Source organism: Anabrus simplex, chromosome 1 (assembly GCF_040414725.1).
Source record: "Anabrus simplex isolate iqAnaSimp1 chromosome 1, ASM4041472v1, whole genome shotgun sequence".
NCBI lineage: Eukaryota > Metazoa > Arthropoda > Insecta > Orthoptera > Tettigoniidae > Anabrus > Anabrus simplex.
Window position 1 is genome coordinate 885,242,087 of NC_090265.1, and position 22,280 is coordinate 885,264,366.

At 40.1% G+C, this 22,280-nt stretch overlaps 1 protein-coding gene across 1 annotated transcript in view; it reads right to left on the reverse strand.

Annotated features, from left to right (window-relative positions):
• Positions 1–22,280, reverse strand: part of Nha1 (Na[+]/H[+] hydrogen antiporter 1) — a 450,871-nt gene that overhangs the window by 417,291 nt on the left and 11,300 nt on the right. The gene's annotated exons all lie outside the window — the stretch shown is intronic.

Consider the following 22,280-nt stretch of genomic DNA (forward strand, 5'->3'; position numbering starts at 1 on the left):
TTAGAGTAAAAGAAAATTCGTGTACTCAACGCGAGGTGGTACAGTTCCTAAAAAGAATAGAAAATACTATGAAAGAATAACAGAAATAATTAAAAAAACATCAGTAATTTAAAAAAGTGGCCGTGATTTGGGTCTCATAGCTGCCAGTCTGCTTTCAGGAAATAGTGGGTTTCAACCCCACCGTCAGAAGCCCTGAAGATGACTTTTCCGTGGTTTGCCATTTTCATACCAGACAAGTGCTGGGGTTGTGTTCTATCATTGAGGCCGTGGTCGCTTCCTTCCCACTCCTAGCCTTTTATTATCCTATCGTCGCCGTAAGACCCATCTGTGCGGGCGACGTAAAATACAGTAAATATTTTAAATGTGACCATAGAGAGCCTAGCATCGCTGAAAACACATGTTATAGAGCTAAGTTTTAATAGATGGGATTTGACGCTGCAGACACTGTAGCAATAACTACTGAACGTCAACCTGTCCACAAGGCGTCTTGCCATGGTAACAGCGGAGAATGCGAGTCAGTAGGTGTGCAGTATACTCCGTTCTTTTTGTTGTTTAATTCTTACTCAGGTTATTTAAATAAGAACCTCTTGGATTAGACATTTTTTACCATAGTACAGTATATTTATGCGATTATGTTTGTTGCCATCTCTTGTTTCTTAATCTTTAAATAATCTTAATTATTGTATTTTCCAGGGTTGGTTTTTCTCTCGGACTCAGCGAGGTATCCCACCTCTACTGCCTCAAGGCCAGTGTCCTGGAGCGTGAGACCTTGATGATTTGATACATGCAATTTTACACAAGTTTAATATAAAATAGCATAATTTGAAAACATGCATTAGAAGGACAAATAAAGAATAGTGTCATTAACCAGAATTTAACACATGTGCGTGATTAGAAATTGAACACAGACGGAATGTCCTGGAAGTAGTGTTAGAGGCATAAATTGTAAAGACATGAATCTTCTCGGGTATGCTATAGAGGTCCATCGTATACCCCGTAACGTAACCCCCCCCCCACCTCCAAAACCATCACGAAAGTGAATGTCACCATAATCGTCATCCTTAGTCCGGCCATACAACGTCCGACAACTCTATGAATTTTAGTATTATAGCGTCAGCACAATTTCGTTATAATATGACCGTAAATTAATGATAAGCTATAACTATCATCTACGTACCTAATTGCTCTAGACTTCAATAAAATTATATTGTATTGGTTGCCTTAGGCACAATTCCGTCACTAAGTAGCATGTATCAATTATTTACTGCATCAAATTAATTTCACACATTCCCTTAATAGCGTTGAATAATTTTGCTAATCTTTCCGGGTTCATCTACTCTCTGTTCAATAACTTTAGAATGTATACAACTGAGCTACATTATCAACTTTCCTCATATTCTCCTCATCCATAAATGTACGGGTAGGTATTCATTAGCAGAGTGTGTTTATTTATTTATTTGTTTATTTATTTATTTATTTATTTATTTATTTAAGTGGCGAAGTTAGGGCTCTTGGCCCTCTCTTTATGGCATACTTATTCTCCTTCCACCCTCACACGAATTACTTGATTCGAGAACTGGAAAAAAATTCAAAGAAAAGCAATCGATTTGTTCTGGATGAATTCCGACAAAAGAGTAGCGTTACAAAAAATGCTGCAAAGTTTCGGCTAGGAAGACTTGGGAGAAAGGAGACGAGCTGCTCGACTAAGTGGTAACTTATATTCCGAGCTGTCAGTGGAGAGATGACATGGGATGACATTAGTAGACGAATAAGTTTGAGTGGGGTTTTTAACGGTAGGAAGGATCACAATATGAAGATAAAGTTGGAATTCAAGAGAACAAATTGGGGAAATACTCATTTGTAGAAAGGGGAGTTAGAGATTGGAATAGTTTGCTAAGGGAGATGTTCAATAATTTTCCAAATTACTTGCAATCATTTAAGAAAAGGCTAGGAAAACAACAGATAGGGAATCTGCCACCTGGGCGACTGTCTTAAGTGCAGATCAATGTTGGTTTTTTGATTCTTCTTCTTATTCCTTCTGGTGTTTTTCTAATTACTTGATGTTGATTCTATATGTAAATTAAGCCCAATAAATGAACAAAATGTGGCTTAGATCCCCAGCCCGGTCCAGAATGAAACCCAGAACCCACTGAACCAAATGTACTATGCTAACCATTCAGCCAAGTAGTCGGACTGTTGTATGAATGTATAAATCTACAGTGAATTTCATGTTTATTCGAACGATTGCATTTTTCTACAAGAATTCGCTTTCGTAGCTGAGCAGTAAAGTCTGTCCCATGGTAGGAATGGAAAACGGTATCGTTTCGAAATCATAGGAACAAATTTTAATTGAGAGATACTGCCTCAATCATAGCCGCATTACTGTAAGACTTACAATAACGCCGTGGCACTGCCAATTGAACAGTTTCTCTCAGTGGCTTTTGTTAGTGTGTCTGACTTGCTTCCACTAACTAAAACCTCTAAGTGCCTCTATTAGACATTTTATGTGCGACTTCCTTTGATCAACCCTTGTTCTCTTCCGAGTTGGACGATCCCATTCTTCTTTGTTCTTTTTCTTTAGTTGTTTAACGTCACACTATCACATCGACGGTTTTCAGCGACGGAAGAACGATGTAGGTAAGGATCGTGGCATTAGGTGAGGTACAACTTTCACATTATTTCATATTTTTCATGTATAATAATAATAATAATAATAATAATAATAATAATAATAATAATAATAATAATAATAATAATAATAATAATATTAATAATAATAATAATAATAATTGTTACGGGGTTACCCGTGGAGGAGAAAGAGTTTAAAGAAGGTGCCTGGGTGAATGGGTCTCTCTACAATATAAAAATTAATTTAAAACTTGAACTGAAGGTTATATTTTTTTTTCAAAAAACAACAACTCAACCAATAACAACATGTCAGGTACAATAGCAATCTTGAAACAGGACTAGGAAAGTCCAAGATTAGTGCTTTTTACAGATTCTGGGCTTCAAGCCCCTAGTTTTACAATTTTACAAGTGGAAGTGGTATTGTTTAGTTAAGGGCAGAAATCCCGTAGTTCAAGAGCACTTGCTCCCTAAATACAGTATCTAGCCTTCCAGAGGCCCTCGTTAAACTCACAAAAACTTCGAAAAAGAGCAAACAGGCTCTCAGTTTTTTACCGCCCACTCAACCTACTGGGTCTTCATGGAAAAGAACAGGTTAGATAACTGGCCCAAACACAAAATGAATGGCGGCGTACACTGCGCTCCAAGATTATGAAAACTTAAAAACCTACAGGGCTCTAGGCCGATGAAACAGGGGCTATTCCCAAACTACTGAGGTGGCTCGCATAGAATTTACTGTAATCCATTACAAAAAGGTTGCAAAATAGCAGACACCTCAAACCAAGATGAAGGGGAACTCGAGAGGGTAACTCACTCTCTATCCCCAATTTACAATTAAAGATTTTATGAAGTTTTTACATTAGCCAAAAGAAAAGTTACATTTTAGAAAAATAGGTTACGTAGTAAAGATTCGGACCTTCCCCTCGGAATAATTTGCGGATACAGCAAGAAAGATGGAATTATGTGGCCATTACCTTCTAGATGTTCTAGCTGCCGACGAAAGAGGCCGCCCGCCTCCTGCTTAAACACGCACACTCAGAAAGACGACGATCAATTGGCCAGAAAACGTGAAAAGCTGCAGTTTATATACCCTCAGGGAAGGTTCGAGATCATTCAAGACTAATCAGGACACAACCTCTAAATTTGTATTGGTTAAAACAAAGTGGACAAGAAATGCAGGATTGGTTGAAAATTAATTACCAAAATTAGTGATTGGCTAGATTCAAAACTGGCGAAAAGAAAAGGAAGTATTGCCAACCCAAAAATAAATGAACATAGATCAGTTATGGAAAACCTAGGAATATGAAACTTCTTTAAGTTATAAGTTCTTTCACCTTGCACCAGGGTGCATAATCATAGATTTTTGGTAGTGTCATCTGTAGAAAAATATCCAAACTTCTTGATGTATATCAAAACAAAACAAGGAGAAATTCAGTCAGTTTAGGAAACTTCACAACAACAACATTACTTAATATTTCAGTGGAGACATCTTCTGAATAATGTTCCAAATTGTTGTGTTATTAGTTTCACTTTTTGATTGATAGAGGAGTTTATAAAGGCGGTTATTTTAAATGAGCAGTGTTGAGGTGTACCTTCCAGTACAATAATAATAATAACCAGTGAATGTATCGACACGAGAGTGACGTACTTGATTACCTTCAAATACCATCGTACTGAGCCAGGATCGTACCTGCCAAGTTGGGGTCAGAAGGCCAGCGCCTCAACCATCTGAATCACTCAGCCCAGTCATTTTTTTATTTGTTATGTATTTATTTATATTTTGCATCATTTCTTTTTCTTTGTACTTTTTCTTTCAATTTTTCCGTATTACACATTATTCCGTATTATCTACTTCACGTTTTATTTTGACTTTTTATATTTATTCTGTTTTGAAAATGATTCGGTTTTTTTCACAATGTTACTCAATTTGTGCGCGGCTTAACTTGTACGTAGGGCTAAGCTAAATAAATAAATAAGGTATAGCCTTGGGTGAAAACAGAAAACCATAGAATATCATATTCAGGATCGGTGAGGATGAGATTCGAACCCACTCTTCCCCAGTGCAAGCTCACAAATACGTGACGCGAACCGCGTAGCCAACTAGTTCGGTTTCCTTTCCTTTATCCTTCGGTATTCATTCATTCGAGTCGAAGAGCAAAAATCAGGTATCCATTAGTATTACGAGGTGCTGACACTCTCCTTGGCTTAGAGGGTCACTCACCTCCACAACCTTGAGGCTAGCAGTCGAACATATTACAAGTTTTCAATATGAATGAACAACATCATTTACTAAATGACAGTAGTCTCATAAATTAATTGGTGTATGCTATTACACTAAATTTTGCCGTGCGGTTAGGGGCGTGCAGCTGTGAGCTTGTACCCGGGAGACTGAACCGCAGGACACTATACTGAATACTCAGCCAAGGACCGGATTATTATTATTATTATTATTATTATTATTATTATTATTATTATTATTATTATTATGTTTTGCGTCGCACATACACAGATATGTCTTATGGTGACGATGGGACAAGAAAAGGCTAGGAGTGGAAGGGAAGCAGCCGTAGCTTTAATTTTAAGGTAGAACCCCAGCATTTGCCTGGTGCCAAAATGGAAAACAACGGAAAACCATCTTCAGCGCTGCCGACATTGGGGTCCAAACCCACTATCCCACGAATGCAAGCTCACAGCTACGCGGCCCTAACCGCACGGCCACGTGTTCGGTATTACGTATTACGGGGTTACCCGTGGAACGCAGAGGTGAAAGAAGGTGCCGGGGTGAATGGGTCTAACTACTGTACAATGTCAAGAAAAAATTTAAAACTGAAATGGAAGGTTATATTTTTGAAAAGCAACAAATTAACAAATTCTCACTTAGTGAGATAACAATGACAAAAACAGAAAAATCCAAGATTACAGTACTTTAACTCTCTTGGGCTACAAGCCCCTAGTTTTACAATTTTTGAGTTCCCAGCTCAAATTTACAAAGAGCACAAATTTACACAAGGCCAGATATCCCTCAATACATGGAGCGCTTGCTCCCAACACACAATATCAAGCCTCCCAGAGGCACTTTTACAACACTAAAAAAAAGCTCACGTGCTCTCAGTTTTCCAAGCCTATTTTAGGCGATATCAGAAAATTACAATCACTCGCCATCAAGGCACAACCTGCAAATTCGAAACAGAGGTATCTGGTATCCAACCTATTGGGACGTTGCGGAAAAGAACAGGTTAAGTAAATGGCCCGAAACACAAATTGAATGGAGGCGAGTACTTGCACTCCTAAATATGCATTCTTAAAACCTAAGAAGCACTAGGCCGATGAAACAGGAGCTATTCCGAAACTATGGAGGTGACTCGTATAAGAACGGAATTTACCGGGCGAGTTGGCCGTGCGCGTAGAGGCACGCGGCTGTGAGCTTGCATCCGGGAGATTGGGGGTTCGAATCCCACTGTCGGCAGCCCTGAAGATGGTTTTCCGTGGTTTCCCATTCCCATTTTCACACCAGGCAAATGCTGGGGTTGTACCTTACTTAAGGCCACGGCCGCTTCCTTCCAACTCCTAGGCCATTCCTATCCCATCGTTGCCATAAGACCTATATGTGTCGGTGCGACGTAAAACCCCTAGCAAAAAAAAAGAACGGAATTTACCACACTACAGAATAAAAAACAGCAATAAACCAAGATAAAGGGGAGCTCCAGAGGGTACATCACTCTCTATCCCCGATTTACAGTTAAAGATTTATGAAATTTTTACATGAGCCGAAAGGAGATTTACATATCAGAGAAGTTGGTTACATAGTTAAAGTTTCGAACCTTTCCCTCGGGTTAAACTGCGGAGCTAGCAAAAAAGTAAGATGTTAGATGGCCATTACCTTGCTGAAGAACTGCTGCCTGATGAAAGAGGCACCTCCCGCCTCCTGCTTGACAAACGCTCTTAGTTAGATGACGATCAAATGGCCAAGAGGCGTGAAAATGCGCCTTTTTATAAACCCTCGGGGAAGGTTCGAGACAATTCACGAATAAACCAGTCACAGCCTCTCAATTTATTGGTGAATTTAAAGTTACACTCAAAATCGAGGAAGAAGCCTGTGATAGGCGGAAAATTAATTACAGAAATTCATGATTGGCTAAATTCAAAACTGGTGGAAAGAAAAGATAAATATTGCCAACCCTAAAATAAATGAACATCAATTAGTAAAAAAATTATGAATACAAAACTTCTTCAAATTAAAAGTTCTTTCACTTGGCACCAGGGTGCATGATCATAAATTCTTAGCAGTGACATCTGTTGAAGAACGTCCACACTTCTTGATGAAGGGTAAACAAAACAAATAGAAATTCACACAGTACAGGAAACTTCACAATAACAAAATTTCATCAGATTTCTGTAGTGACATCTTCTGAGTAAAGGTTTAAGTAGGTCTAGTCTCAAGTTAACGGTTCCTCCAGTATAGGAGTTCTTTTAGGCGCAAGATTTAAATTATTATTATTATTATTATTATTATTATTATTATTATTATTATTATTATTATTATTATTATTATTATTACCGCTTTTTTGTGGTAGGTAGAGGTGAAAGAAGGTGCGGGTGTGAACGGGTCTCAAACTACGAAATTAAAGTTAATGTAAAATTTAACAAGGTTATATTCTCTTTCCAAAATTCAGAAATAACACGAAAGACAGGTACAGAGTAGCAAGGCAATAAAAGTACAATTACAATATTTACAGGATTTGGGCTTCGAGCCCCAACCTCATAATTCTTGAGCAATTAGCCCAGTTTTACCCCAAACACAAGTTTCAACAGAGGGGCAGAAAACCCCATTCATGCCTAGGAGCACTTGCTCCAAATTACACAGTAAGGCCTCCTTGAGGCGCGCAGAAAACAAAATTTTCAAGAAAGAGCAACTTGCTCTCAAATTTTAGGCCTGTCAAAGGCCACACCTAATTCCACCTTCAAGCTGTCCTCTAAGGACATATACACAGGGGTAAAATACCCAACCTACTGAGGTCTATTAAATGAGAAGAAGGTTAATTACCTGACCTCTAAAATAACAATTTGAGAGGAGGCGATCTGTACTCCTAATGCATTTGTTTTAAAACCTAATCTGGCTCTAGGCCGCTAATGCAAGGGCTAATCCCATACTACTGAGGTGACTTTAGAAAAGAACAATTTGCATTACATTAAGGAAGAATCGGTTGTGAGAAATAAGTTCACCTCAAAACAAAATGAGTGGGAGCTCGAGAGGGTTAAGCACTCTCTATCCCAAGATGTAGCTTTAAAAGATAATAGATGCTAAGAGTAGTTACATTTTAGGAAAAGGTTACATGGTAGAAACGCTTCGGACCCGCCCCGAGAGTTAAACTGCTGAGCTAGCAAGAAAAGAAGTTATTAAAAGGCCATTACCTTGGAGTAGAACTGCTCCCCGAAGAAAGAGGCGCTTCCCGCCCCCTGCTATGTACTTTACACACTGAAAGATGGTACAGAAGTGGCGCAGAGACCCTAAAATCAGCAGTTTATATACTCTCGCGGAAAGTTCGAGGCGTTTCAGGAAGGAAAACACCCGCCCACAATCATTTTATTGGTGGATAAAGAAAACCCCTACACAATATGAAGAAGAAACACATTATTGGTGGAAAATTAATTAAAGAAATTCGGGATTGGCTAGATTCAAAACAAGGGGAAAGAAAGGGTTAATATTGCCAACTTAAACAATGACTGAAAGAAATTTAGCAAAGAACAAACTTTTGAAATTAAATTTTCTCCAAAAAAACAGTTCTTTCACTTCGCACTAGGGTGCACCGTTGTAGTTCTTCAATAGTGTCCTCTAGAAGAGAAAGTTCAAACTTCTTACTACAAGCAAAACAAAATTACATCGAAAACAACACAGTTCAGAAACTTCAAAATTTCCAAGTAGTGGCATCTTCAGGGTAACTTGAAAATTAACACATAAGACAAAGTTCAGACTTCTTCCAATAGGGGAGTTTCAACTGGCGCAAAGTTTAAATAAGCAGCGTGGAGGTGTACCGCCCGGTACAATTATTATTATTATTATTATTATTATTATTATTATTATTATTATTATTATTATTATTATTATTATTATTATTATTATTATTATTATTATGTGATGGAAAACAGCAACAATCCGGAAAGGATTGATTTAAGGCTGCAGTATTTCCTTCTCCTTTTCAATGTTTACAGGCGATAAAGGAAATCAAAGAGGGATTTGGAAAAGGAATCACAATCCAAGGAGATAAAATCAAAACTCTGAGATTTGCTGATGATATTGTTATTCATTCTCAGTCTGCAAAATATCTGGAGAAATTGTCGAATGGTATGGATACAGTCTTGGTGAAGGGTTACAAGAAAAAAAATCCAAATTAAAAGTAATGGAATGCAGTCGAATGAAATCTGGAGATGCAGAAATTATTGGATGAGGAAATGAGGCAGCAGATGAATATTGCTACTTGGGTTAGTATAATAACTAATGATGGAGGAAGTAAGGAGGACATAAAATGTAGACTAGCACAAGCAAGAAAGGCCTTTCTTAGGAAAATAAATTTGCTCACTTCGAATATTGATATAGGAATCAGAAATTCGTTTCTGAGGACTTTCGTCTGGAGCGTGGCATTGTATGGAAGTAAAACATTGGACGATAACGAGCTCAGAAAGAGAATAGAAGCTTTCGAAATGTGGTGTTACAGGTGAAGATGAGATGGATAGATCGAATCACAAATGAAGAGATACTGAATCGAATTGGTGAAAGAAGAATGACTTGGCGAAATTTGACCAGAAGAAGAGACAGAATGATAGGGCACATCCTAAGACACCCATGACTTGTACAGTTAGTTTTTGAGTGAAGCGTAGTCGGCAAGAACGGTAGGAGTAGACCAAGGTATGACCATGACAACCAGATTAGAGTAGAAGTAGGATGCAGTAGATACGCAGAAATGAAAAGGTTAACACATGATACGGTTAAACCACTCTATGAACTGAAGATCCAAGCAACATTATTATTATTATTATTATTATTATTATTATTATTATTATTATTATTATTATTATTATTATTATTATTATGTCCTTAGTAGTACTTTAATGCTGTAAGATTGGGATTGTAAGTGAGGGCAGAATTCAGCCTACATAAATACATATTTAACCCTGGTTTAAGACAGAGCATGCGAGGTTATGCTGAATTATGATATGGGATTAAAAATGAAAGGCGTGGTTAACTCTCCATGAAGTGTATCAAAGTTGTGACATTTAGAACGGTGCCACCTGCTGAGGTAAATCAACCACGTATCGCCCACAGTAGCATACGTTAGGTGTCATTACAATGCGACGTGGTGATAAGCCACGCCAACACATGGAAGCAGCAATCCGACAGGGTTTTTTTCCTGCATTCTGTAAGGTGTATTCGGACTGTTTATTATTTCTTCAATTTCAAGGTCTTCAGTGATGTTGGAAACATTGTCAGTGACTGACTCTCTCGTTAATTTTATTGCACAGACAGGTCTAATGGCAGTTTTCTCCAATCTGCGTTTCCCAGTGGAGAGTATTCCCAATGAAAATTATTCCTGCGGACAAATTTCCCAAACGCAAATATTCGCAAAACATACATTTTCCACAGTAATTTTTAACAGTTTTTCTTTTTCTTTCTTTCTTTCTTTCTTTCTTTCTTTCTTTCTTTCTTTCTTAATCCGTTTATCCTCCAGGGTTGGTTTTTTCCCTCGGACTCAGCGAGAGATCCCACCTCTACCGCCTCAAAGGCAGTGTCCTGGAGCGTGAGACTTTTGGATCGGGGATGAAACTGGTGATGAGGACCAGTACCACGCCCAGGTGGCCTCACCTGCTATGGTGAACAGGAGCCTTGTAGGGGATGGGGAGAAAGAAAGGGATAGTCAAGGAAGATGGAAGGAAGCAGCCGTGGTGTTAATTTAGATATCATCCCGGCATTTACCTGGAAGAGAAGTGGGAAACCACGGAAAACCACTTCGAGGATGGCTATGGCTGAGGTGGGAATCGAACCGCCTAAACTCATTTGACCTCCCGAGGCTGAGGGGAATCCTGTTCCAGTCCTCGTACCGCGTTTCATATTTCGTGGCAGAGCCGGGAATTAAACCCGCACCTCCGGGGATGGCAACTAATCACACTAACCATTACACCATAGAGGTGTACTTTAACAGATTTTCCAATACAAAATTTCCCAATGTATATATTTTACATAATAACTTTCAAGTCACAGTTTACAAGGGCACATTGTGGCCAGTAGCTGGAAGGTTCGTCAGTTTATTTCTCTCTGTGTTTTCTTTATATTTTAAACAATATTAAAAATCTATCACTTATACGGGACCTGAGTTCGGCTTTGAAACTTTCCAATTTTCTGAAACTTTTATGGCTAGTTTATCGAGGATTCAGTGTCCGAATGTTAATTCTGAAGTTCGTTTAACAAGATATAAAAGCTGGTATGTTTGCTGCCTAGGAATACTCGAGAACGGTTATGCCACCCTTCAGATAAATTGTTCGAACTTGATGATTTCTGTCGTACTGTTTCGTACTGATTCCAGATCTCCGGAGTGATTCGAGGCCATTCGACGATCTATTGTCTGTCTGCCTCTAATACAATTCAATTCAAAATATTCATCTATGGGCATAAATCCTTCAGGAATATCTTCTAACATAATACCAAACTGTAGTAACACGTTGGTATAAAATGATGTGCACACATCATTTGTGAATCCATCTTAATGCTTCGAACTTAACCACTGACGTAATGTCACTTGCTTCTAGGCCATTTTTCACAATCATTTTTTTTTCAAAATATTGACAGTTAAGGCGTAAAATGGGAAACCACGGAAAACCGTCTTCGAGACTGCCGACGGTGGAGCTCGAACGCATTATCTTCCGAATGCAAGCTAACAGCAGCGTGACTCAAACCGCCTAGTCAACTCGCTCGGTGATTTAATTTCTATTTCATTCGGTAAAGCGTAAGATTTCTAGAAATGTAGCCTACATTGGTACGCAACAGGAAGATTGCATAGGTAAAAGCGCAGTTACAATGCTATGTGAAGATAACAAGTGTTGTATTATGCACAAGAGCACACGACGTTTTGCACAACCGAACAAGTAGCGGTGCGGTTAGGGTCGCGCAGCTGTGAGCTTGCATTCGGGAGGTAGTGGGTTCGAACCCCACAGTCAGCGGTCCTGAAAATGGTTTGCCGTGGTTTCCCATTTTCACACCAGGCAAATTCTGGGGCTATACCTTAATTTTGGCCACGGTCACTTCCTCCCCACCAAGCTCGATAGCTGCAGTCGCTTAAGTGCGCCCAGTGTCCAGTACTCGGGAGATAGTGGGTTCGAACCCCACTGTCGGCAGCCCTGAAGATGGTTTTCCGTGGTTTCCCACCAGGCAAATTCTGGGGCTGTACCTTAATTAAGGCCACGGCCGTTTCCTTCCTATTCCTAGCCCTTTCTTGTCCCATCGTTGCAATAAGACATATCTGTGTTGGAGCAACGTAAAGCAGATTGTAAAAAAAAAAAAAAAAAAAAAAAAGTAACATTTTGCACAACAGCGAGGATGGTATCAGACCAGTCAAAGAGAACGTAGAAGAAAGCGAGAATTTAAGACAAGTTCAACAACAACAAAAGACTTTGGAAGTTTTGAAGTGACAACATTGTGGCATAGCTTGTGGCTCCAAGCTGGTCTCATTAGCCATATAAGAACCCGTAATCGACTAGCACCATGCACTCAGAAGACAATATTTTATACTCACCAATAAATAATTGCCTATGATAATGATGATACAAACGAGAGATAGCTAAAAAGGTAATGTGATACTGCTTACTGCGCGAGTAGTTCTCCTTGTTCAGGTCACATAGCTATGAGCTTGCGTTCAGGATATAGTGGGTACGAACCTACCATCGGTGGCCTCGAAAATGACTTTCCGTAGTTTATCATCCTTGTCCTATCCTTGCATCGAAAAACCCTTCCATGTGCTAGAGGAAGAAAAAAGAAAAGAAGGAGAAACTGGTTTGTTAAAGAGGAGAAATGAGAGGAAGATGTTTAATTTAGCATGTACCAGTATCAGATGAAACGTCTTCACGGGGATTACTTGATAAACAAGGTGGTACAATATCAATGAGAGACTGTCCAACTCGTTGGCTGAACGGTCAGCGTACTGGCCATCGGTTCAGAGGGCCCGGGTTCGATTCCCGGCCGGGTCGGGGATTTTAACCTTAATTGGTTAATTCCAATGGCACAGGGGCTGGGTGTATATGTTGTCTTCATCATTATTTCATCCTCATCATGACCCGTCCTGGGATATCCCGACACTAAAAGCCATACGACATTTCAATGAAAGACTGGTGGGATAAAAATAATCGGAAATAAGGAAAAATGCTGAGTAAGAAGATAACTGCAACAGTGAAACATACTGAGAAACAGATGACCGTTTCAGAATCAAAGGCCAGTAGAACATCACAAGAATGTTATGAAATAAGCAGACAGATGACATCAAAGAGAAAGAAAGACAAGTAGAGAATTAAGATGTAGTGTGGTGTCAGTGGGTTTAAAGAAGAATATAACTCAAAGAGAGAAAGGTGCTTTCTTTTCTTTTTTTTCTTTTTTTTTTTTACTATTTGATTTACGTCACACTGACACAGATAGGTTTTATGGCGACGATGGGATAGAAAAGCCTAGGAATGGGAAGGAAACGGCCGTGGCCTTAATTACGACACAGCCCCAGCATTTGCCTGGTGTGAAAATGGGAAACCACGGAAAACCATCTTCAGGGCTGCCGACAGTGTGATTCGAACCCACTATCTCCCGGATGCAAGCTCACAGGTACGCGCTCCTAACCGCACGGCCAACTCGCGCGGTAAGAGTGACAGGTGACGAGAATCATTGTTTGTTATAAATAGGACTAGGATTTTGATGACATGTCATCTCTTAATTGGTTCACAACAGACATTGCTAACTTGTACATAAATCTTGATCATAGTTCCAACGTCCGACTCGTTGGCTGAACGGTTCAGCGTACTGGCCTTCGGTACAGAGGGTCCCGGGTTCGATTCCCGGCCGGGTCGGGGATTTTAACCTTAACTGGTTAATTCCAATGGCACGGGGGCTGGGTGTATGTGTTGTCTTCATCATCATTTCATCCTCATCATGTCGCGCAGGTCGCCTGCGGGAGTCGAATAGAAAGACCTGCACCTGTCGAGCCGAACCCGTCCTGGGATATCCCGGCACTAAAAAAGCCATACGGCATTTCATAGTTCCAACATTGTAGAAATGCTAATTTCTTAGGGCGTTTTTTGCCATTTTTTGCCATTTTGTATTTTTAATTCCTTTTCTCAAATTATACGTCGTTGTTTAATCATTTTATCGAATTTATTAAACAATTTTATACTTTTTGAGTCACTTTCTCACATGTTTGATTATTTTGAAGCATTTACACGTGTGGTATTGGATATTATCACAACTTCAAACCAGGATGAATACGGAGACTTGAGAATCTTCACAAACGCTTTGTCAGTCTGGGGACTAAAGGAACTTTGTTCACCACTTAGTTCTTGGAAATGTCCACATTCCAGGAGAGACACCTCTAATTGGAGAAGTCTTTTTCGTGAACAGTAGAGATTTTCTTCTGAAGACGTGGAGCAAAGTTCTATGCGAAGAGTTCAACGTTTCACCATTCACAAGGAAACAGTTCGCCTTTATATTCAAATTTGCAGAACAATGCAGGTCACATTTTCTGCTTTTGGCCGATTATTGCTTACTTTTCAGTGGATTAAGTCTCGCCCACACCGCAAACATTATTTTCTTTTGGCTGTGTAAAAAAATCGTTTACCATCAAGCTTCCTTTCGTAACCAGATTTACAACTAGGAACAAAACAGTACATTTTCTGGAAATAATAGAAAACTCGTTGATTGTACACTCACAGCACTGCACAGATACTACCACAGATTTTCGTAAAATATTAAGATAAGCAGATTCCCTCGATAGGCGTTAAAATTATCACAATGAGTTATCACCTTCGTCGACTACTTGGCGCAAGTGTTTATGCAGGTGGTGCGTTGCAACTGCAGCGCCACACTCTGGCGGGACTACCAACGACAATGTTAAGAGAGCGGAGTGATCGCACTAGGTATTTTATTCGTCATGCTTACACGTTAATTTCTGTTAATATCAATAAAGTGTAAAACATATTGTGCCTGAATTCTCTTAGTTCTCTCTACGGAACTCCTGAACACAGTTTATCTAAAATGACCTGTCCACGGCTGATATAAAGTGCTTTAAAGTGCGAGTCCATTTATTCTTCTTATTGTTGTTCAAATAAGAGTTGTGTAATCATAAGTTGTGATAAGATTTATTGTTGAAAATATGTTTGTAGTTTTGTATTTATTTATTTAGTTGTTGAATATATTTTTAAGTATGAATTTAAAAACATTTCTAAAGTAATTACTTTATTTGTTATTGAAAATATTTTATTTGCAAGTCAGTTTAATGTTTAATATACCGTGCGTTCATTACAAAACTTGCCACCTTGAACACATTTAATGGTTCTTATTTTGAGGAAACACACGTCAGTTTTCGATGGGGAAGTACAAAACAACTGTCGATTGAATTTTATGCACAGTCCCTAAAATGTAGTGTTTTTTCTCAAAATGAGAACCAAAAAGCTGAATAACAACCATTCAATTTATTCAGGTGGGAAATATTAGAATGAACGCATGGAATATTAAATGTTAACACTGGTATAATTTGCTCCTGGCGTTATCGTCAGCACAGTGGGGCTCCAGGTTACTCTGTCATGACGTCATAGGGTATTGAGATGAGGCAACGACACCTACTGTAGATATCATCCAGGTTGCGCTGTTTGAGGCTGCCTGGTGTTGCTGTTAGCTTGCATTCAGGAGGTAGTGGGCTCGAGCCGCACCATCTGCAGCGCTGAAGAGCGTTTTCTGCGTTTTCCCATGTTCACACCAGGTAAATACTGGATCAGTACCTTAATTAAAGCGGCGATCACTTGCTTCGCTTTCCAAGCCTTGCAGTGTTCTATTGCCACCGAAAAAATATCTGCTATAGTGCGACATGAAGCTGACAGAAAAAGACCCTATATGTTGTATTTATTGAACCCTTCATTTGATAAGGTAACTCTCAAATGAAACACTCCATACACCCTATTCATGTATATTGGCTCTTGATGTTCTGAGAAGCACAAAGAGAAAATAGACGACTATCATCTGCCCCGATAGCCACCACGTAGTGATAAACAGCTACCTCTTCAGTAAAATTTCCCCTGTAGGTAGGGGTGGTAGAATTGATCCACGGTAGCTCCTGCCTGTTGTAAAAGGTGACTGAAAAGGGAACCCCAGGTGGTGATTGTTATTCTGAGTACAACTGGGCAACCATCCTCTGGTAACACTAACCAGATAGGAAAACGAAGAAGACCGACACTTCGACGAGAATTGCAGGTCACGAAAAAAGTGAAATGACTGACTTCCTACGCCTCGCAAATCTAATACCGTCGGGGTCGCTATACCAGGCCGTGACCAATCAGCACTTCCAGAAGGCACACAGTGGTCTAAACACCGATTCTAGCCGGCAATAAATCGTATCATTTTTCCGGGTTCACAAAAGCCGACGAAAATTCCTTCTTGAGTTGCTGCATTTAGGTCTTCCAGATAACCAGGAAATGCATGAAAAGGGCATTCTTGTACGATGTGCTTGATGGTGTGCATTTCCGCATCGCAACCACAACAATGGGAGTCTACCCAATCCACATGAGCAAGGATGAGGCTGTGCTATTGTTGCCACATTCTGATTCTCTTTAGCTTGGACCAGACAGCCAGACTGAAGCCAGCTGGGATCATAGATATGAATGAAGTCTCGACTATTTTTTTCTCCATACATTCGTCCGAGTCTATGGCTAAATGGTTACCATGCTGGCCCTTGGTCACAGGGGTCTCGGGTTCGATTCCCGGTGGGGTCGGGAATGTTAACTGTCATTGGTTAATTTCGCTGGCGCGGGGACTGCGTCTATGTATCAACTTCATCATCATTTCATCCGCATCACGACGCGCAGGTTGCCTACGGGAAACAAATCCAAAGACCTGCACCTGGCGAGCCGAACTGGCCTCGGACACTCCCGGCACTAAAAGCCATACACCATTTCACTTTTTTCTTCAACGTTAAGTTGGACGCACTGTATATTTTCCAATATAAATTATTACTGCCTTTTAATCCTTGTCTTTCTTTAACACAGTGAAACCCTTCACTTTCGACATATCTATAGCCTGGACACTCCTTTTGATTGGATATATATATCTTGAATGCACCGTTTAATTCCCTGTAATTTTACATGTTAAAAATCCTCTGTATATTGGACACCTCTCAATAGGGAACATGCATGATCCGGGGTTTTAATTAAAAATTTGCTAATCTGATTCAAAATTTCATGCAGAATCCAAAAATGTGACCAAAATGTACAAATAATAACTCCAAACATGATAAAAATCTAAATTAAAGTACGAAAATGTCACGTCACGCAAGTACGCGATCTCACTGGTCTGACGTCATCGTACAGGTTGACTGAATTAGCAGACGAAATAACACACAGTGTGCTGTGAGAAGCAGGATACACTTAGCGTATTTCTACTTTATGTTAGTGTCTGGTTTGGTTAAATTCGAAGTTATACATTGGATAATAATCCGAGTGGTATATTTTAGACTTAAAATGAATCCTGCGTAGACAGTGAGGCAGAAAACTTATAAATGGTGTATAGTTCCGATGAGCAATAGCACATCGCATACCATCCCAAACAAATTGTTTATAAATGTTCCAAAGACGCTAAAAGTAGGGAGAAATGGATTTTGGTGAGCCGGAGAAATGCTGGTGATATATCGGAAAAGTCTACAGTTTATTTTTTAAAGATCATTTTAACGTAAGTTGAATTTGTTTGAATTTTCAATCACTTTTCCATGTCAGCTGTTCTAGTGGTAACACTTTGAATTTTAATGTATGATGCTTTAGTTAAATGCTTCATTTACATCTTGGAATATGAAAGTAATAAACACAGTGCATTAATTAATGCTGATTATTAAAGTATTCTCCAAACCTAACCTATGTTTTGGGTGATCCATGTCTAGGTAATAAATCAAAGGGGTTATGAACCATATTGACAGCTATAATTATACCAATTTATCTTGGCATGTGACAGTTATTTATGTCTTTATTGAAGAACTCACATGTGTAAAGAAATTTAGGCTATAGCTAAATACTCTATAATATAACAAAAAATACGTGTAGATCATGAAAGAAAACAACGTGAATTTAACAAGTATATATCTCTCCACAAAACCAATGCTTGTTAAACTGAAGGATAAAAATACCGGGCGAGTTCGCCGTGCGGTTAGGAGCACGCAGCTGTGAGCTCGCATCCGGGAGATAGTGGGTTCGAACCCCACTGTCGGCAGCCCTGAAGATGGTTTTCCGTAGTTTCCCATTTTCACACCAGGCAAATGCTGGGGCTGTACCTTAATTAAGGCCACGGCCTCTTCCTTCCCATTCCTAGGCCTTTCCTATCCCATCGTCACCATAAGACCTATCTGTGACTGTGCGATGTAAAGCAAATAGAAAAAAAAAAGTAAAAGTCACAGCACCCAAAGACATTCCTGTATTGAACGACTAAAATGTCACCAGGACACTTTTCTTTCCTGACATGCTCAGCTTGTTAAAAGCCAAAGGTAATTAATGTTATTGGCATTACGCCCGCTAACTACTTCTACGGATTTCGGAGACGCCGATGTGCAGGAATTTAGTCTTGCAGGAGTTCTTTTATGTGCCAGTAAATCTACCGACACGAGGCTGACGTATTTGAGCACCTTCAACTACCACCGGACTGAACCAGGATCGAACCTGCCAAGTTGGGGTCAGAAGGCCAGCACCTTAACCGTCTGAACCACTCAGCCCGACTTGTGAAAACTAGATGAAGTCATATTTATCTTTATCATGTTTAACTTTTTCCCTCCACCAAGATATTTAAGGTTTCTCTTTCATGGGCCCCGGAAGTGGGTAGGCCAGTTGCCCCAACCATAAATATATATTTTTTCGGGAATGATAGATTATAGACCTATAGTACTATGATCTTTCTTTCTTTCCTACTTTCTTTCTTTCTTAATCAGTTTATCCTTCAGGTTTGGTTTTTTCCTCGCACTTAGCGAGGGATTTCACCTCTACCGCTTCAAGGGCAGTGTCCTGGAGCGTGATACTTTGGGTATGATGATACAGCTGGTGAGGAGGGTCATTACCTCGCCCAGACGGCCTCATCTGCTATGCTCAACAGGGGCCTTGTTGGAGGGTGGGAAGATCGGAAGGGATAGACAAGGAAGAGGAAGGAAACGGCCGTGGCCTTAGGTGCCTGGAGGAGAAGTTGGAAAATACGAGAAACCACTTCGAGGATGGCTGAGGTGGGATTCGAAACCCCTCTACTCAGTTGACCTCCCGAGGCTGAGTAGACACCGATCCAGCCCTCGTACTATTTGTTTTCAACTTACATGGCAGAGCCGGGAATCGAAACCGGGCCTCCGGGGGTGGCAGCTAATCACATTAACCACTACACCACAGAGGCGGACTAGTACTATAATGCTACCTATATGTTTATGTTAGTGCTGAAATCCGATTTCTTACTTTACTAATGCTGAAAGCCCGAAAATGTAATGTTATTCTTTAATATGGGAATCAGTCTGGAAGGAAACGTTGAAAGTGATGTGATTTCTATCCAGGTTCGTTGTTTAATACTATGAGTTACAATACATTGCACATATATAAAAGATGCCACTTACAAACTTGCTTTTTATCCGCGAATTTCTGCGGCCACAAAAGTCACTATTTTTCAAGAATGATGACATCTACACACGATAGATTGTCTGACTGTGCTGTTTTGAACCTTTCTTCTGTCATTTTGAAGTTATTCGCGATCACGAATAATAAACAATCGGCTTTTAGTAACGGCTGATGCACAATGGCTGGTAGAGCTACATGCGGTACTGGATCGTGACGTCACAGCGCGCCGCTTACGTCAGAGGCCGTTTCACTCGCCTTGCGGAAAAGCACTTTTAAACATTTTTTAATGGTAGAAAACAAGGCACCTACCTCATTGTAATACGTTTACGTACTATTTCATTGGTGTACTTTTCAAAAAAAATATTTTTGAAAATTATGCATGTTCCCTATTCCGGACGTTGCACACTCCTTAATTGACAATTTGGACGGGTTCAAAACTAATTCATTCGAATTCAGATGGAGTGTGAGAGTCCTCGACGCAATTCGCCAGTTCCACGGACGTGTCCGAAGAAACAATTGTGAAATGTTTCTATCATGCACAATTTGTGCTCCAATTAACTGAAGAGGAAGAACCATCTCATATAGACAGGACATCGTTAACTGAGGAACTGAGATGTCTTACTGAAGTTTTTCGCAGTTAATTGTCAGACGGTGGTATTTTTAGTGATTCTGATAATGTGCTGAATGTCTACGAAGATGTTCCTAGAACAGCTAATGGAGTGTCTATTTTTAATGATTTCATATTTTGATCCGTATTGAATTGTGATCACAATAATAACAAAGATAATGTCAGAAATGGTTCGCCTTTCCAGTACTATAGTATAAAAAGGTGGACCATTACTGACATAATCTTTGTTATTATTGTGATGGAGTGTTACAAAAAAGTGATTTCTTCAGAAGAAAGATTGTCTTCAAAAGGAGAAGACAAAGAGAAGAAGAAGAAGAAGAAGAAGAAGAAGAAATATTTTGCATTTCCTCATCAAAAATCTGTGTGGTGTGTTAATGAGTTGGAACGTTATGTGTTTGTGTATAACCAACCAGAAATTATTGAAACTCTATTTGGATTAGTCCGAAAATTGAATCAGAATGGGCGCATCAGAAAATCAAGGGTAAGAACTGTAAAGTACACTATGTAAAATAAAACATACAGTTATGGTTATAGTATGCAAAAATATTCAGTGTACTCTTCTTCTTTATCTGTTTACCCTCCAGGGTCGGTTTTCCCTCGGACTCACCTAGGGATCCCACCTCCACCGCCTCAAGGGCAGTGTCGTGGAACTTCAGACACTGGGTGGGGATACAACTGGGGAGGATGACCAGTACCTCGTCCAGGTGGCCTCACTTGCTATGCTGAACAGAGGCTTTGCGGGAATATGAGAAGATTGGAAGGGATGGAGAAGTACGAGGGAAGGAAGTGGCCCTGGCCTTAAGTTAGGAACCATCCCGGCATTTGCCTGGAGGAGAACCACGGAAAACCACTTCCAGGATGGTTGAGGAGGGAATCGAACCCACCTCTACTCAGTTGACCTCCAGAGGCTAAGTGGACCCCGTTCCAGCCTTCGTACCACTTTTCAAAGTTCATGGCAGAGCCGGGAATTGAACCCGGGCCTCCGGGGGTGGCAGCTAATCACACTAACCACTACACCACAGAGGTGGGCTCAGTGTACTCTACTGTATTTAAATTCTAAGAACCACTGTTTTTGTTATGTATTCTGTACACCCGCCCTGTAAATTGGACACCCCACTACGTTGGACACATTTTTATTTGTTTTGTTTACAAGTTGTTCTACGTCGCACCAACACAGATAGGTCTTATGGCAACGATGGGACAGGTGAGGGCTAGGAGTGGGAAGGAAGCGGCCGTGGCCTTAATTAAGGTAGAGCCCCAGCATTTCCCTGGTGTGAAAATGGGAAACCATGGAAAACCATTTTCAGGGCTGCCGACAGTGGGATTCGAACCCACCATCTCTCGAATACTGGATACTGGCCGCAATTAAGCGACTGCAGCTATCGAGCTCGGTGGACACATTTTTAACGAACCGTAAGTCTCCAACTAAGAGGGGTTTCACTGTAGTTATATACGTTACAAAGGCAATATTCTCGAATACGCTGCTGGATATAGGATTGCCTAGCCGAGGCGGTGGAGACTTGCGCGCGGTTTACCTGGAGGAATGAGAATTCGATACCCCGTCAGAAAGTCGAAAATTTTAGAAAGGAGATTTTCACTGTAGGATAGACGCGTTAGTCTCAGGTTAACTCGGCTTACACCAAAAAATGAGTATCAAGTTAATTACTGGGGAGGGTAAAAGTAGCCGAACATAGAGCTAACCACTCTATCTCAATGCCGAGGTTACGGATAGTAGAAGTCCTACCAGTTACGTGAACGAACCGTATCCATGAAATTTCATTTCACCACTAATTTTACTCTCGATTTGCGTAAAATCTATTATTATCTTCCATTTTGGACAAAAAATTTAATGAAATTTCATGCATACGATTCGTTCACCTAACGACCAGTCCTCAACTCTAAGGGCCTTCATCGCTTGCTTAGAGATAGATTTGTTTTGATTTACTGTGATGGTGATCCAGAAATCAAGACAGATGTTTATAGACTCAGATGGATATTTTCCGGGGGCAAAATTGTAAGCCCCACTCCACAAGTCAGCTCATAACCTGATGATCACAACTGACCATGGAGAAAATAACATAGTCCAAACAATGAACGCATGCATACGAATACAATGATGACCTCTGGCCTAGTGGAAGGTGTGTCGAAAGAGACCTCAACCTAAGATCAG